Below are 15,457 nucleotides of genomic sequence, written 5' to 3'. Positions count from 1 at the left end.
GGCACCCCGCTTCCTAACACTCTAGGGAGTAGGTTGGAAGGGAAGGACAGGAGACGCGAGGGGTTCCGTCGCTGTGCCAGGACGCCAGGCGCCAGAGGGTCTCCGGAAAGATCCTTCTGTCCGCCTCCGCCGGAGGAGGTCGGGCCCGGGGCGGCTCCACGCTCCGGAGCTGCGGGCTGGGACGCAGGTTTCTTTGCCTTCAAAGCTCGGCGCGACGGCCACGCCAAAGCCCCAAACCTTGGGCAGGGGCCAAACGGTCACTTCCCCGCCCTCCAGGCGCGGTATGCAAATCCGAGCACCAGGAAGTAGCTGGGACCTCCCGGCCGAGCTCGGCGACGGCCAGTTCCTCCGCCGCCGCTCAGGGCCGCCGCCGCTCGCTCCCGGCCGTGGCGCCTCGGGGCCGGACGCGCCGCAGCCTCCAGCCCGCGGCAGGCGGGGCGGCCGCGCCACCCCGGGCCCGAGCCCGCACCCCGAGCCGCGCGCCCCCCGCCCCGCCCCGTCGCGGCCCCCGCTCGGACCCCCGGCCACCGTGGAGTGCCGCCGCCGCCGCCGCCGCCGCGCGCGACTCGCACCCGGAGCTGGTGAGCCGCGGGCGGGAGCCGGGAGGCGGGGGGCCGGGGCGGGCGGCTCCGCAGGTGTCTCTCGGCCCGGGACGCAGGGGCGGGGCGCGGGCTGCGGGCGGGGGCGGGCGCACCGCGGGTCCCTCCGGCGCCGCCCCGAGGGCCGGATGCTGTCCCCGCGCGGGCCGCTCCCTGCGTGGCGGGGAAGCCCCTGTCCACGCGACGCGCGCGCGCGCGCGGCGGAGGTCCCGCGGAGACTCCTCGTTGGCACGGTCCGGCGTCCCCTCCGGGCCTCGGGTCCCCGAGGTGAGCGATGCGGCCCGGCCCGGGCGCCCTACGAGGCCGGCGGGCGGCCGCCCTCCCCGGTGGCCCGGCGGGAGCGTGACGTCCGGGCGCGGCGGCGGCGGCGGGGGCGGTGCGCACCCTCCCGCGGAGCCCGGCGCCTCCCGGCCTGCGGGGCGGCGGTCCCGAGCCCCCGGCGGCCGAGAGGAAGCGAGAGTTATTTTAAGAATTCAGGGGTTGCCTTTCCTTCGCCTGGGGGGAAGGGTGTGAACGTCATTTCTCACTTTCCTGTGTTATCTCCGGCGTGTGTGTGTGTGTGTGTGTCTGAATTACCCCAACTTCTTTGCCATCTCAGTAACTTGAGTTCAACCCGGGTTTCACAGTTTCCTAGCTGAGTGTGAACTTGGGCCTGTTATTTGAAATTCTCGGTTTGGGTTTCCTCATCTTTAGAACATACCTACCTTCTGAACTGTTTATTGCACGTAAAGCCACAAGCACATACTAGGCATTCCATAAACGGTGCTGTTATTATTGCGAATAATTTTGTCCATAACAACGAGGCTCCCTGGTTCTTTGCAATTTGATGGTTTTTACACCCAAACCTGCTTGTCAGATTTAGCCACCTGACCTTACTAATAAATCTGCAGAATAAATACACCGGAGACGTGCTGTCCCAAAGCAGCGCCCCGGAGTCTGACTCACCCTAAGAACTAGCCAATGAGGAGATTTGACTTGCTTTTGATTTCTTGGCTACCCCGCAGCCGGCCGTAGGGTTCAGGAGGGCAGGGGCGTTCTCTCTGGCCAGCACCACCTAAAGTTGTGGGGAGGGGAATATGCGCTGAGAGAATACGGGAGCTTACTGAGTACTCCTAAGTACGTCCTGATAAGGTAAGCTCTGCTGGAAAAGGGTAGGATTCAGGTAGCTCTTGGTTCTCATTTGGAAGTAAGGAAGTCAAGCCGTTTTGAGGCTTGAAGAAATTGAATTTGATCACAAGGGGCTTTTGGTGACTGGGCCTCTTTGTGTTGTTTTTTTACATCTTTATTGGAGTATCATCGCTTTACAGTGGTGTGTTAGTTTCTCCTGTACAGCAAAGTGAATCAGCTATATGTATACATATATCTGCTGGGCCTCTTTGGATGCAGAATGGGAGAACCCTCTTCCTGAGTGAAGGACAGAGGGCAGCTGACGTAAAGAAGCCAGGAAACCCGAGTTTGGGTCTCTTCCACCATTTATCAGAGCTGTGATTTGGGATCAATTATTTGGGCCATTTATTCCGCCAGTATTTCCTTCACAGCAGTGACTAGAGTTATATTATGATTTGCCCATATGTGTATAGTCTGCTTTCACCACTACAGTGAAATCTCTGTGAAAACAACTTTGCCAGTCTTGTCCAAAATGCTAGCCCTGGTGCCTGTCACGTGGTCGAGATTGCTTGGAAGAAGGAAGGAAAGTCTGCTCTGAGCCTGGCCCTGTGCAAGGCCAAAGAACAGGCTGGCCCCTAAGGCATCTGTAGCTCACTGGTCCTCTCTGGCCTGGATTCTAAAATGGGGACTTGAGGAACTTTTTTGACTTGTCAAGTTATCCCAGCACTAGTGTTGTAAGTGGGCATTTCCACTCAGGACTGGTTTCTGTGGTGTATCACTGGGAGAGAAATCTTGATTTGGAGTGGTAAGAGGTAGCCTGCAAAGACCACATCTGGGTAAGATGTTGCCCAAAAAGATGCACTTTATCTTACAGTCATCGGTATTGGACACTTCTGTAGAGAACTTGTGATATCTGTGTCCCATCCCCACCCATGGCATTCTCTTAGCAGAAAAGTGATCCAGTGGGGTTGTGATTCAGTGACTTCCAAAGCCTTTAGTTCCATTATATTTGTATTCAAAAATAAACCACTGAAACATTTGAGATGCCAGCTGGTTCAAATGAATATATGGACTTGTAACTTACAACATTAAACCATGTTATTGGGCTTCCCTGGTGGTGCAGTGGTTAAGAATCCGCCTGCCAATGCAAGGGGCACGGGTTCGAGCCCTGGCCCGGGAAGATCCCACATGCCGCGGAGCAACTAAGCCCGTGCGCCACAACTACTGAGCCTGCGCTCTAGACCCCGCGAGCCACAACTACTGAAGCCCATGTGCCTAGAGCCCGTGCTCCACAACAAGAGAAGCCACCGCAATGAGAAGCCCGCGTAATGCAACAAAGAGTAGCCCCCGCTCACAGCAACCAGAGAAAGCCCGCGCACACACAGCAACGAAGACCCAACACAGCCAAAAATAAAAATCAATCAATAAATTTAAAAATACACAAAAATGTGGGACCATATTATCCATAAACAAGCCCATATTAATTTAAAATCTGTATAAATAGGAATATATGTCCCCATCATGAAACACTGTTACAGCCCACTCACACTGCTGATCTCAGCGACCTCTGTGTCCTCAGGCATGGACAGTGCTGACATGGAAAGGTCATCACAGTCATTAGTTGGGGCATTGATCAATGACACATTGATGGCAGAGACAGCCTTGGACCTTTCCTGGGCTCTTTCTGGCAATGATGGTGCTGATACCTTTTGCTTATCCAGGGCTCTGAAGCCTTCTGAACTGTGATTTCATTTGAACCTCTCATGACCCCCCAGGGTAGGCAGGGACAGATACCAAAAAAAAAAAAAAAGAGTTTAGGCATATCCAAGGTCACAAGCCTGGTTAAGTGGCATCGCTGGGCATAGTAGGTATGTTTTCTGGCTCCAACTCTAGAGTTTTCCCCCTTTTCTGCCTTTGGACCTGTAGCAGGTACTCAGAAGTAATTAACCTATCATCTAATAAACATGTTTAAGACAGAATCACGAGGTAAATTTCTTCTATCACTCGGAAATTGTCTGAGCTAAGGGGCTGTCAGAGCAGATGAGCAGGTGTACTGGCACGCAGGGTACTTAGGCTCTACTGGGGAGCTAAGTTTCTGTGCCTTTCAGCTCGGCTTCCTGCTTGGGGCTGGGGGAGCTCTGATAGCTGCCTAGGTGACACCTATCCTGGCTGCTGTCACAGCAGCTCTAGTGACTGCCTTGGGGGCTCTCCAGTGCTTACTGGTCACTATAGAAGTACCCAAGTAATACTTTGTAAAGGAATTCCCTTCAGCCTCGTTATAAACCCTACGAGCCTCCTTGTGTGGTTGTTATAATAGGGAGAGTCGTCACTCGAGGGCAAAATATAAAGTAAGGAGAGAGGGCCCGCGGGATGCACATGGAGACACGCTGCCCGTTTCCGGGGTACCTGCTATAAACAAGGCTCGTCCTACGCCCACACTGCTACACTAGATAGACATCCCCTTCCGTCTTTTAAGATTGATTAAGAGCCGGACAGGGAAGAGGAAGTTGGTCAGAAGTACTGAAAGGTTTCTTACAGCTGTCTGCTTTCCTGATACTTAAGTTGTGAAACTTTGAGCTCACTCTCTCATCATTTCTGACATTTATTTTGAGTAAGTTCCCATTTGGGGGAGAAGCCCAAGTGTAGAAAATAGTAGGGAAATCTGCCCATTGAGGGATTCGAATTTTTGGAACAGGCCAGTTTAAAGACTTGAACCTTATTTTAGATACCCTTGGCTTCCGTTAGCTGGAAGGGCTCCCTTGTAATTTAGAACAGCAAGTTTCAGGAATTACTGGGGACGATGTGTTTAAAAGGCTTGTCCATGCTAACAGGTTGCAGGGTCCTGTTAACAGCCTCGGTTCTTAATTCTTGGGCTGCTTCTTCAATCTTGTCCTGAACTTTACTTTCCCTTAGTACTGACTGAGCATCAGCATTTCTTATTTGCTGCCAAGCTATTTCGTGAAAGTTGTATTTATAATCAAGAGACAGTTTCCATTTGTAAAGAACTCCTCCAAAGCGTTGGTTATCTCACTGTGCTTTATTTGCATTTTATTAACCTCAGTGTATTTCCAGTCTCTCTTCTCTAACTCCTCTCTTCAACTCTTTCCCCACTATTGTACAGAGCCTTCAAGTCACGAGTTGATAGGAGTTGACCGTTATTGGTTGATCTCGGTGTAACTGTGTTCATTCTTCATCACGCTAAGATGTATAAGTGATGTTCCACAGAACGGGGATACATTAATAGAGTCCATCGGGGTGGGCGTTTGTCAAGGCTGGGAGCTCTGTCTCCTCCTGGTGAGCTTTAGGACACAGGGAAGAAGTCTTCATCATGAGGCCCAGGGGGTCTTTAAGTGTGTCTCATTTCCGTTTCACACTTCACACTCGAGACAAAGTCAGGTCCTGCTGGGCCTGGCCCCCGTTTCTGTGAGCACCTAAGGGCACGCTCTTTACTGACCCCGAGTCATGCTGGTTGGAAGCCCTTCGCCCCCTCTCCCCGGTTCTCCGCCGTCGCTCTGTGGGCCCAGCGTGGCTCCGCCGTGTCGTGCTCGGGCGGGGAGCCGTCGTGACTCTTCGGCGCTGGTGAGAGTCCACGGTGAGGCGGGCGAGATGGGTGTGGACACGATCCGCCTCCAGCCGGGTCAGGGGCGCCCCCCACCCCTTCGGGCCTTCGGGGTGGCTCCGGTCGCCTGGTGAATGTTAACCCCCGGGGGCGGGGAGGCGCGGGGTGTGGGGGGAAGCTGGTCCAGAGAGGCCGTCTGGAGAGGGAGGCCCACTTCTGCTTTCCACGGGGAAGCTGCGGCACGGAGAGCAGAAGTGCGGCGGGAGGCCCGCGGGAGGAGGAGGCCGCCGGAAGCGATGCCCTGGCCTTCGGCACCACCCCGCGCTGCTTTTGCTTGCGGGTTCGGGCTCTTTCTACCACCTTCTGCTCTGTTCCTTTTCAGTTTGTCCTTGGGGGGTGGGGGGTGGGGTGGGGAGGGGAGAGGAGGGGAAAAAAGAATGAGCCTAGCCCTCAGGGTGGAGCCTCTTCGGGCAGAACCGCGTGGCGGCCATGCTGGAGTTGTCAGCCACAGAAAGATGGACGTTTTGAAATTCTGCACCATGGAAACTGTTACAAAACTCTGAGTGGACGTTTTGAAATCTTTTAATGTTCAGGCATTGTAATAATTTCTTAATCCTAACTACAGTGTTCGGTGCTATTTTTAAAATTCCTCAAGCTATAGCCTCTTGTTAAACATTTGGGATAGATCAGTGACTTTCACACTTCTTCACCTTGATCCGTAGCAAGAAACATCATACTTTATCTTGGATCCAAATGCGCACCCATCTGTATGCCAAAAAAAAAAAAGAAAAAGAAAAGAAAGAAAGAACATTTGGTGAAAAGCCCCTCCTCCCAGCTTGTTGGGGGAGTCTGACCCCAGGCAGTCCTCTGAGGCCAGCTTGGTGAGATGGGGCAGAGTTTAAAATGGACAGAGGTGGGACTTCCCTGGTGGTCCAGTGGTTAGGGCTCGGCTTTCACTGCTGTGGCCCAGGTTCAATCCCTGGTTGGGGAACTAGGACCCCACAAGTGGAGTGGCCAAAAGTAAATAAACAAGTGAAATAAAACGCTCAGAGGTGGTCCCAGCAGTTCCACAAGCTCCAGTCCGGTGACGGGGTTTATTACGCAAACATAAATTAAGATACATCCATACAATGAATGGTATACCTTATAAATGTCTTTAAAAATAGAATTAAATTGTACTTATCGATATGAAAGATGCTTTTAAAAAGCTGAACACAAGCTGAGACGTAATATATGTGACCATTTCTGAACTAAAATATTTCTGTGTGATGCATAATTATAAGCTATGCACGTGAGTAATTATTTTATACTAAAGTTTTCAGTACTGATCATTTCTGGGTGATGGGCGAACGCTGATTTTTCTTTTTTGTAGATCTCTATTTCGTTACAAAGAGCATGACATACGATTTTAGGACAGCGGTGTAATGGGTGATGACGTGTAATAAGCCAGGGTGGCGGCAGAGGGGAATTGGAGCGATCAGGAAACTTTGGGGCAAAAGTAGCCCTTATGATGACTGTGTGGATATCCTTTCAGGCAGACCCGACTCTGGAGGAGCTCATGCGTTGCAAACGTTGTAAGCAGCCAGGATATTTTCCTAAAGAAGCGTCCACTTATATTTACTTATATTTAGGGCTGAGTTTCTTGAGAACCTACCATGAGTCAGGCCCAGCATCGGGAGGAAACCCCGCAGGGGAGAAGGAGCCGCGGGGGGCCGGGGGAGGAGACTGGTTCCTGCAGCATCACTGGGCGGCCAGGCAGGGGTGGGGCTGTTCGCGCAGGCGCCGAGGACCCTTGTCCCCAGGACTCAGTGTTGGATTGCACTGTGTAGACGGAGGTGAATGGTGGAGCCTTTTGGGGGGCAGCCATTTTTTTCCCATCACAATCAACTTCTTGCCTAGACTCTTCCGTAGTAAAGTATTGGTGATGTCGCCCAAAAATGAAGAGACACTGAGACACTCATTGTGTGCTCTGAAGAGGAGGATGATTAACTCGGGGGAGGAACGGGGACTTCCACAGAGGTTAATCCGGGGCCAGAAAGTAACATTTATTGCTACGTTACATGACATCAGACTACATCATTTATAGTCAGTAGCGAGGAGGAACCTGATGACTGTCCCGGATGGTGATGAGCTTGTCCAGACATTTATCTGAATCTTCTTGATGAGGCAACACTGCTGAAGAAATCAGTTCGGAGTTGAGGTCTAAGTTTCTGTGGGGTTATCGGTATTTTCCATCTGATTTAAATGGAGACTATTTATTGTACGGCGGCAGCTCGGTTGTGGCATTGTTCTTACCACGTACAAATTAGTGTATTAAAAGCATCGCCGTAGTTAGGAATGGCGACGGCTGGACAAAATGGCATAATTTGGCAATTATGCGAGGAACGCCCTCGCATAATCAGACACGGCATGTTGAATAGCTGATGTATTCAGTGCCCACGAGGGATTATTCATTTTAACCTTGAGAAGAGATGGTATATCATATGGTGGAAAGAAGACGGACTTCCAAGTTAGACAAACCTGCGCCCAGTCTGCGCTCCAACACTTGTGACTTATTCTCACCATTTCTTCATTTATAAAATGATGATAACAGCACCACACCCGCTTCTCAGGTGTGTGGTGGGGATTAGCAGAGTGAATCCGTCATCTCTGACACAGTTTCTGGTACACAGCCGGCACATAATAGTACAAGGCTTAGACGCTGTCTCAGCGTCCGTAAAGTTCCGAGTCTAGCGGGGGAGTCTGTCATAGGCCATCCTTCCCAGCACGGTGTTTGCCCTGGTCTGGAGCCTCCGCTGTCATGGGGCAGCTGAATTTCTGATCTGCCTGAGGTACCAGGAATTGCCGGAGGCTACAGGGGTGAGCTGGATGGCCTCTGCATTCAAAGATGCCCTCAGGAGTGGGACACGGGGGCATAAATGTGGTTTTCAGAGTCTGCTCAGCGCTGCCCTAGACGTGTATGTACAGAGTGCTCTGCAAACAGAAGCACAGGGCTCTTGGTGACAGTGAGGGGACGATGCCTGAGCCGTGTAGGATAGGGGGAGAAGGAATTCACCAGTCGGAGACGTTAAAGGGAGGCATCCTTAAAGAACAAGAGACTTCATAATCTGAGGAGCGACATGGGCGTAGTGGATGCGGTCCCTGCTTCAAAGAAAGTTCTAATATACAGTTCATGGTCATCAGGATAATCAAACAAGCACCGAAAGAGTTAGTTTTTGTCTCTCTGGACCACATCGACTTTTCCAGTTGTTTCAAATTTAACGATGCCAAATCTATTTAAAAAAGAAATTCAACAAGTTGAATTTCATAACTGCCTGCGTATATATTTCACTTTATGGTTTTCAGTTATTTTAAAAGCTTTAAATAAATGAAAATAACCACTAAATGAGGATTTAATTGTCATTTGCCATAAATTCCTTTACCAGTGGATAACCTTTCAAGAGTCTAGGAGAAAAAAAATTTCTGGACGTTTTGGTAAATGACTCAAATGTTACCTTATTGCTGTAGTTAATGTCTTCAACTAAGGCGGCCTAGTACAGCCCAATTTAACAAATGACGTGTTCTGCCTGGCGTCAAGTGTCAACCACGGGGCTCTTGACATCACCCATCTACCTTAGTATCAAGCATGAGAAGCACAGGCTCTGAGAGAAGGAAGAGATTTTTGTCAGTGTGTCTCACACATAGTCACTTTCCCTTGAACACTGGGTCTCAAAAGTTAGGGTCTGTCCCAGGTGATTCCGACGCAGGTAAGGAGGTCATATTGTGAAAAGCACCGTGACAGGGATATTCCTGTTGCCCAAAGCAGCCCGTTTCATTTTTGTCCAGCTGTGGATATTAGAAACCTTTTCTCTCATGCTACAATGTTTTATTTCCATAGTTTCTGCTTGTCAGTTCTAGTTCTGCACTGTTTTTGCACAGTTGAAGCCAGCCGCTGTCAGATTGACTGAATATCTGTCCACTGTAAGTACAGGATGTGTAGGGACATGACTGTTGGCCTGTCTACCCAGCACTATTACTCTGCCTGTCTTCCCAACAGAACCCAGATCACATCAGGATCCATCTTCTCCACTGAAGTTTCTGCAGACGTTTTCTGCGTCCCCATCTACAGGGTGGCCCTGATTGGTCAAAACCTCTTATTCTTGCAAGTGATTGGTTCATGAATGGTGTACTTTGGGTTGGACGGTAATCAGTAAAAAAAATAATGCTCCATAGATGGTCCTAAGATACAAACAGAAAAGGAGTGGGGGAGGGAGGACAGAAGGGAAGTGAGACATGGATAAAGGATAAAGAAAGAAAAAGCCTTATGTGAAAGTCAGGAAATTGGAAGGAAGATAGTATAGGTTATCCTGATTACTAATTTGTGACGTACACAGTAGGTGGTTGTCTGCTCTTTGTTTCTCCTAGTCACACAGACCGGTGTGGCATTAATGCTGATAACTGGGCTTCTGTAATCACGATGGATTTTTGAAATGTATATTTATTGAGTACTTTGTGTTAGTCATTGTGGTGGGTGTAAACCTTAATAAGTGTGAACTTCCTGTCCTAAAGAGTTGATCGTGCTCTATTCTCTCTGGGCTGTTCACACACCAGAGGCTGACAAGCTAACTTGCTGTGGTCCTGGGTGTAACCATCACCTTGCTCGGGAAATCCCTGGGCATCTGAATCAGTGCACAGAAACAAGTAGTTCTGGTAAGAAGGAAGGCAGTGTGTAAGTGGTTACAGCACAGGATAGGGAGAATATGGAATTAACCAGAAAACCAAACACAGAAACAAAACCCAGAAAATAACAAATGTTGGTGAAGCTGCGGAGAAATTGGAGCCCTTGTGCACTGCTGGTGGGATTGATAAAATGGTGCAGATGCTGTGGAAAACAGTCTGGCAGTTCCTCCCAAAATTAAACACAGAATTTCCTTTTGATTCAGCAATTCCACTTCTGCGTATAGACCTCCCGAAATTGAAAGTGGGGTCCTGAAGAGATATTTGTACACCCATGTTCATAGCAGCATTATTCACAATAGCTAACTCAAGTATCCATCAACAGATGAACGGATAAACAAAATGTGGTCTATACATGCAAGAGAATATCATTCAGCCTTGAAAAGGAAGGAGATGCTGACACAAGCTACAGTACGGATGAACCTTGAGAACAGTATGTTAAGAGAAATAAAAGGACAAATATTGTATGATTCCATCCACATGAGGTACTTAGAGAAATCAAATTCATAGAGACAGGAAGTAGAATGGTGGTTGCCAGGGGCTGGGGGAAGGGGAACGGTAGTTGTTCGTTGGATCTGGAATTTCAGTGCTGCAAGATGAGAGCTCTGGAGATGGATGGTGATGGTTGCATGAGGTTATGAATATACTTAATTGTACACTTAAATATGGTTAAGATATAAATTTCATTATGTGTATTTTATTACAATTTTAAAAATGAGTTTTAAGAAGTTTGCTCGATAAGCAGAAATGTGTACAAATAGATGAGGGCGGTCTGGAGGACATTTCATTGAGTTTGCTGAGTTGCCCTTATTCTGACTGGGGCACCTAGCTAGCTGACTGGTGCTCAGTGGTTCGCAGGGACGGGGACAGGGTCTCTAACTCTGTGTTAATCCAGGGCCAAGTGGATTGATGGCTGACAAGATTCTGTAATGGCTGTGGCGTGAGTTTATAATGGAGAATTTTACCAAGGCAGGGCTTGGGATTGGAGAGTAAGGAGGAACTTTCTAACAATCAGAGCTGCCTGCAGGGGACCCAGCTGGGGTGTGAAGTGGTCCTTCTCCATTACAAGTCAGAAGTTTGTAGGCGCAGGCTAAGTGACTCTCTTGCAGGACCTTTCAGAAAAGGTGAACTAGATGGCTCTGAAAGGTGCTTTCTGATTGGCTAATTCTGTTATTTCTAGCCACGGACCCCCAGTTCCAAATCACATAATAGGAAAGGATATTTCTAGTGGAGTTCTTCTTCATAGGTGTGAAGAGGAGGATAGTTTTTATGCTTTCCCAGTGTCGAGGTGGTTTTTTTCTTCTAATTTAAGTGTAACGTACATGTAGCAAAATACAAACACAGAGGTAAGCCTAGCTCCAAGCAGACCCTCATGTAACGCCCCCCCCCAGACGGAGAAGCGGAGCGATGCTCACACGCAGCGTCTCCGGTTGCACCGCCCCTCACTCTCTCTCCTCAAAGCATCTACATTCCTGTGTCAAGTTTTAGTTGAGTTTCCCGTGTTGGCTTTTTCACAATAAAGTGTTAGAAATTGAAAAGCAGTACAAAGCCATTTGGTTTGGCAGATGAACAGCTTTTCAAGCTGTGGGTTTGGCTGGCATCGGCATCTCTGTGTTGAATGACTGCAGTTCAGTGGGAGGAGGACAAGTCCTGGTCTGGTTTTATACCCTGGCTATTCAGTTGCTAAAATTCTCACACTGGGTTTGATCAGAGCCTTATTTACATACCTGTTTATTCAACCATTAGTTAGTAAAATTAGATGGCGCTCGCCATACATAGCTTGTTTTTCTACCCATCTCTGCATAGCTCAGTAAATGTATAAATGCAAATTTAGAAACCTGGGTGTGATAAGGGTGGTTTCCAGTGACCCACAAGTAATCAAACATCCTGCTGTGTGACACAGAGCCAGTGCGCACACAGACATTTAAAAGCACCAACTGGCTTTGTGAATTCAGTTATAATGGTCTTCATAAAATGGGACTCTCTTTTTTGATGTGAAGAAACACAGTACCCTTATGACTGACTGTTTGTTCTGCTTCTCGTAGTTTTGACATTTATTTTTGTTGGGGGTGAGAGAGCGCTGTCGTTTGACCTGCGGAATGCATTAGCCCATGAAGTAATGCTTCATCTATTCATGATTCAGAAAACGTTTCTTGGACACTTGCCGGTCATGAATATGCATGCATTTGACTTGCCCTCCCATCCATTATTCTGAATGGTCGAATTGTTCCAATATGCTCAGGAAGTTAAAATATTTTTTGAAGTAGGACGAGGAGTATAACTTTCTATTTCTTGTGAAATACGAAGAACGCACACAGGCGGCAGAGTACGGAGGTGCCCATCTTCCTGCAAAGGAGTCACAGCTGTGGTCCAGAGGCCAAGGCTGGGAATGACCCCTTCCCGGGGGGGGGGCGGTCACTGAGCCCATGGTTTGACTGCCTGCAGTTCCGGCCCCAGGTTCATCTTCCTCTGGCCACAGGTGCTGATGCTTGCTGTCTGCGTTTTCACCGTTGGATGACCCGGAAGATTGGAACCGGGACGGGGCGGGGGGGGGGGAAGCTGGGGATGGAGGTGGGGGGCGGATTAGCAAGGGGACTGGCCAGAGCAGGGCAGGTTTCCAGTGAAGAAGTGTGTTCCTCAGCTGAGAATAGAAAAAGAAAAGATGGGGAAACAATTTAGCCGGCTTCCTTACCCATCTGCTGGAGATGGTGAGGTGTGTGTTGGTAACAGTCTAGCAGCTTGTGTAACTGTTGCTCCACGGTTACCTTGAGATGCCTGAGGAACAGGATTACTCGTACTAGTTATTCTCTTTTAGCTCTTCTACTTAAAAAAATAAATAAAGGTTCTCTCCAGCAGCATCTTCCAAGATGGTAGGAAAGGGCGGTGTTATTAAGCCTGGATGGAAGTTACTAGGGAGGGAATACTGGGAAGCAGAGTTTTAAATTCTGAGGGTGAACTGTGGGCATTTGCCCTGCTGCATTCTGCTGCCTCCCAGCCTGCCCCCCCCCCCCCCGCTGCCCCGGGGTGATGGCATTGCTCTTAACCCCCAGGTTTACCTTGCGGGAGCCGTGTCTGTGAGCCCCAGCTCCCCACCTGGAGAACAGTCATGACCATAGCCTCTTGTGGGCTCTCACAGGGCTCAAGTGAAATGGGATCATTTGACAGACAGCGGACCTGGTCACATGACCTGGCTCCACCTTCGCAGGTATGAATTCTCACAGTTATAATCTTGGGCAAGTCACTTGACCTCTCGACATCTCCCTGTGGCCACGTGTCGTGTGAAGATTCATAACAGGAGGTCTTTTGAAGTTCATCTGTGATTATTTATGTGGATGTACTTGAAACATAATAGAGGCCTAACAAACATTTCCTATTTGCTTTTCTTTTTGCCCAAGTAATCAGTTTTTGGCCCTCATCGTCTTTAGGGAGCTTATTCTGTGCAACGATATGGAAATGACTGAAAAGATTTTGCAAAGGCTGTGGTCGTCTGAACCTAGATGCGCACTTGGACTTGAGCCCTAAGTGCATTTTGAAATGTTTGTCCAAGCTCAGAAGCACCGTTTGTCGCTAAGGGAAAGAATGTTTGGATGAACGATGGACGAAGGAGGGACCACACCAGGATGACTTAACTTTTCCATGCTGCCTGGGCTCTGCAGGGAGCTAAAGGACCTTTCTGGCTCATAGGCCCCCAAATCTAGACTGTCTTACTTACTGAAGACTGGATAATGATGAGCCTCACGATTCAGACCGAACTCACTTTCTTCAGACCAGAGACTGATGTCTGAGGCTCAAGGAGAAAAGGAGCTAGGAGTGGTTAGTTTGTCACAGAAGGGAAAGCCAATGTCTTTCTTTTCTTTTTTTTTTTAATTTTATTTATTTATTTGTTTGTCTATTCATTTATGGCTGCGTTGGGTCTTCGTTGCTGCACGCAGGCTTTCTCTAGTTGCGGCGAGCGGGGGCTACTCTTTGTTGCGGTGCGCGGGCTTCTCATTGCGGTGGCTTCTCTTGTTGCGGAGCACAGGCTGTAGGCGAGCGGGCTTCAGTAGTTGTGGCACGTGGGCTCAGTAGTTTTAGCTCGCGCGAGCTCTAGAGTGCAGGGTCAGTAGTTGTGGCACACGGGCTTAGTTGCTGCGCGGCATGTGGGATCTTCCTGGACCAGGGCTCGAAACTGTGTTCCCTGTATCCCGGCAGACCGATTCTTAACCACTGCGCCACCAGGGAAGTCCCCAATTTCTTTCATAATTGGAAGAATCGTATTGGGTTGGCGAAAAAGTTCATTTGGGTTTTTCCATAACGTCTTCCTTCCTCCCTTCCTCCCTTCCTTCCTTTCTTTCCTTTTTTTTTTTTTTTTTTTTTTTGGCTGCGTGGCTTGTAGGATCTTAGTTCCCCAACCAGGGATTGAACCTGGGCCATGGCAGTGAAAACTCCGAGTCCTAACCACTGGACCACCAGGGAATTCCCGGAAGGATCTTATAATGACGCCTGCACAGTTATTACTTGCTTGACCTTCGTACCAGGCAATAATTACCTTTTACAGAAAACATAATAAAAATAGCATTCATTTATTGAGTGTGTGTCCTCTGTTAGGTGACCAATTCCTTACAAGGTGTGTTATTGATATTCTTGGTATTGATAAGGAAACCAAGGCTTAGAGATAATACTTTGCTCTTTTAGCTATTAAGTAAATGCGATGCAAGCCAGCTTGACTCCCGGGTTGATGTGTTTTATTTAACCTTGAAAGGTTATTTTTTAAAAAATAATGATTATAGCATGTGGAAGGTAATTTCCATTTTATTTTGAATTTTATTTTATTTATTTTTTTATACAGCAGGTTCTTATTAGTCATCTACTTTATACACATCAGTGTATACACGTCAATCCCAATCTCCCAATTCCTCACACCACCACCCCCAGCCGCTTTCCCCCCTTGGCGTCCATATGTTTGTTCTCTACATCTGTGTCTCTATTTCTGCCCTGCAAGCCAGTTCATCTGTACCATTTTTCTAGGTTCCACATATTTGCGTTAATATACGATGTTTGTTTTTCTCTTTCTGACTTACTTCGCTCTGTGTGACAGTCCATCCACGTCTCTACAAATGAACCAATTTCTTTCCTTTTTATGGCTGAGTAATATTCCATTGTATATATGTACCACATCTCCTTTATCCATTCGTCTGTCAATGGGCATTTAGGTTGCTTCCATGACCTGGCTATTGTAAATAATGCTGCAGTGAACATTGGGGTGCATGTGTCTTTGTGAATTATGGTTTTCTCAGGGTATATGCCCAGTAGTGGCATTGCTGGGTTGTATGGTAGTTCTATTTGTAGTTTTTTAAGGAACTTCCATGCTGTTCTCCATAGTGTCTATATCAATTTCCATTCCCACCAACAGTGCAAGAGGGTTCCCTTTTCTCCACAGCCTCTCCAGCATTTGTTGTTTGTAGATTTTCTGATGATGCCCATTCTAACTGGTGTG

General features: G+C 48.5%; 1 protein-coding gene across 1 annotated transcript in view; it reads left to right on the top strand.

Annotated features, from left to right (window-relative positions):
* Positions 1 to 495: 495 nt before the first annotated feature.
* LYN (LYN proto-oncogene, Src family tyrosine kinase) overlaps positions 496 to 15,457 on the top strand; it is a 111,818-nt gene continuing 96,856 nt past the window's right edge. Inside the window, exon 1 of the mRNA XM_082674792.1 lies at positions 496 to 581. The gene's annotated coding sequence lies outside the window, so the exon portion shown is untranslated. The remainder of the gene's footprint in view (positions 582 to 15,457) is intronic.

The sequence above is a fragment of the Grampus griseus genome, assembly GCF_964374135.1.
Source record: "Grampus griseus genome assembly, chromosome: 17".
Taxonomy (NCBI): Eukaryota; Metazoa; Chordata; class Mammalia; order Artiodactyla; family Delphinidae; genus Grampus; species Grampus griseus.
Note: the sequence above shows the minus strand (reverse complement) of the source record. Positions and strands in the feature narration are given on the sequence as shown.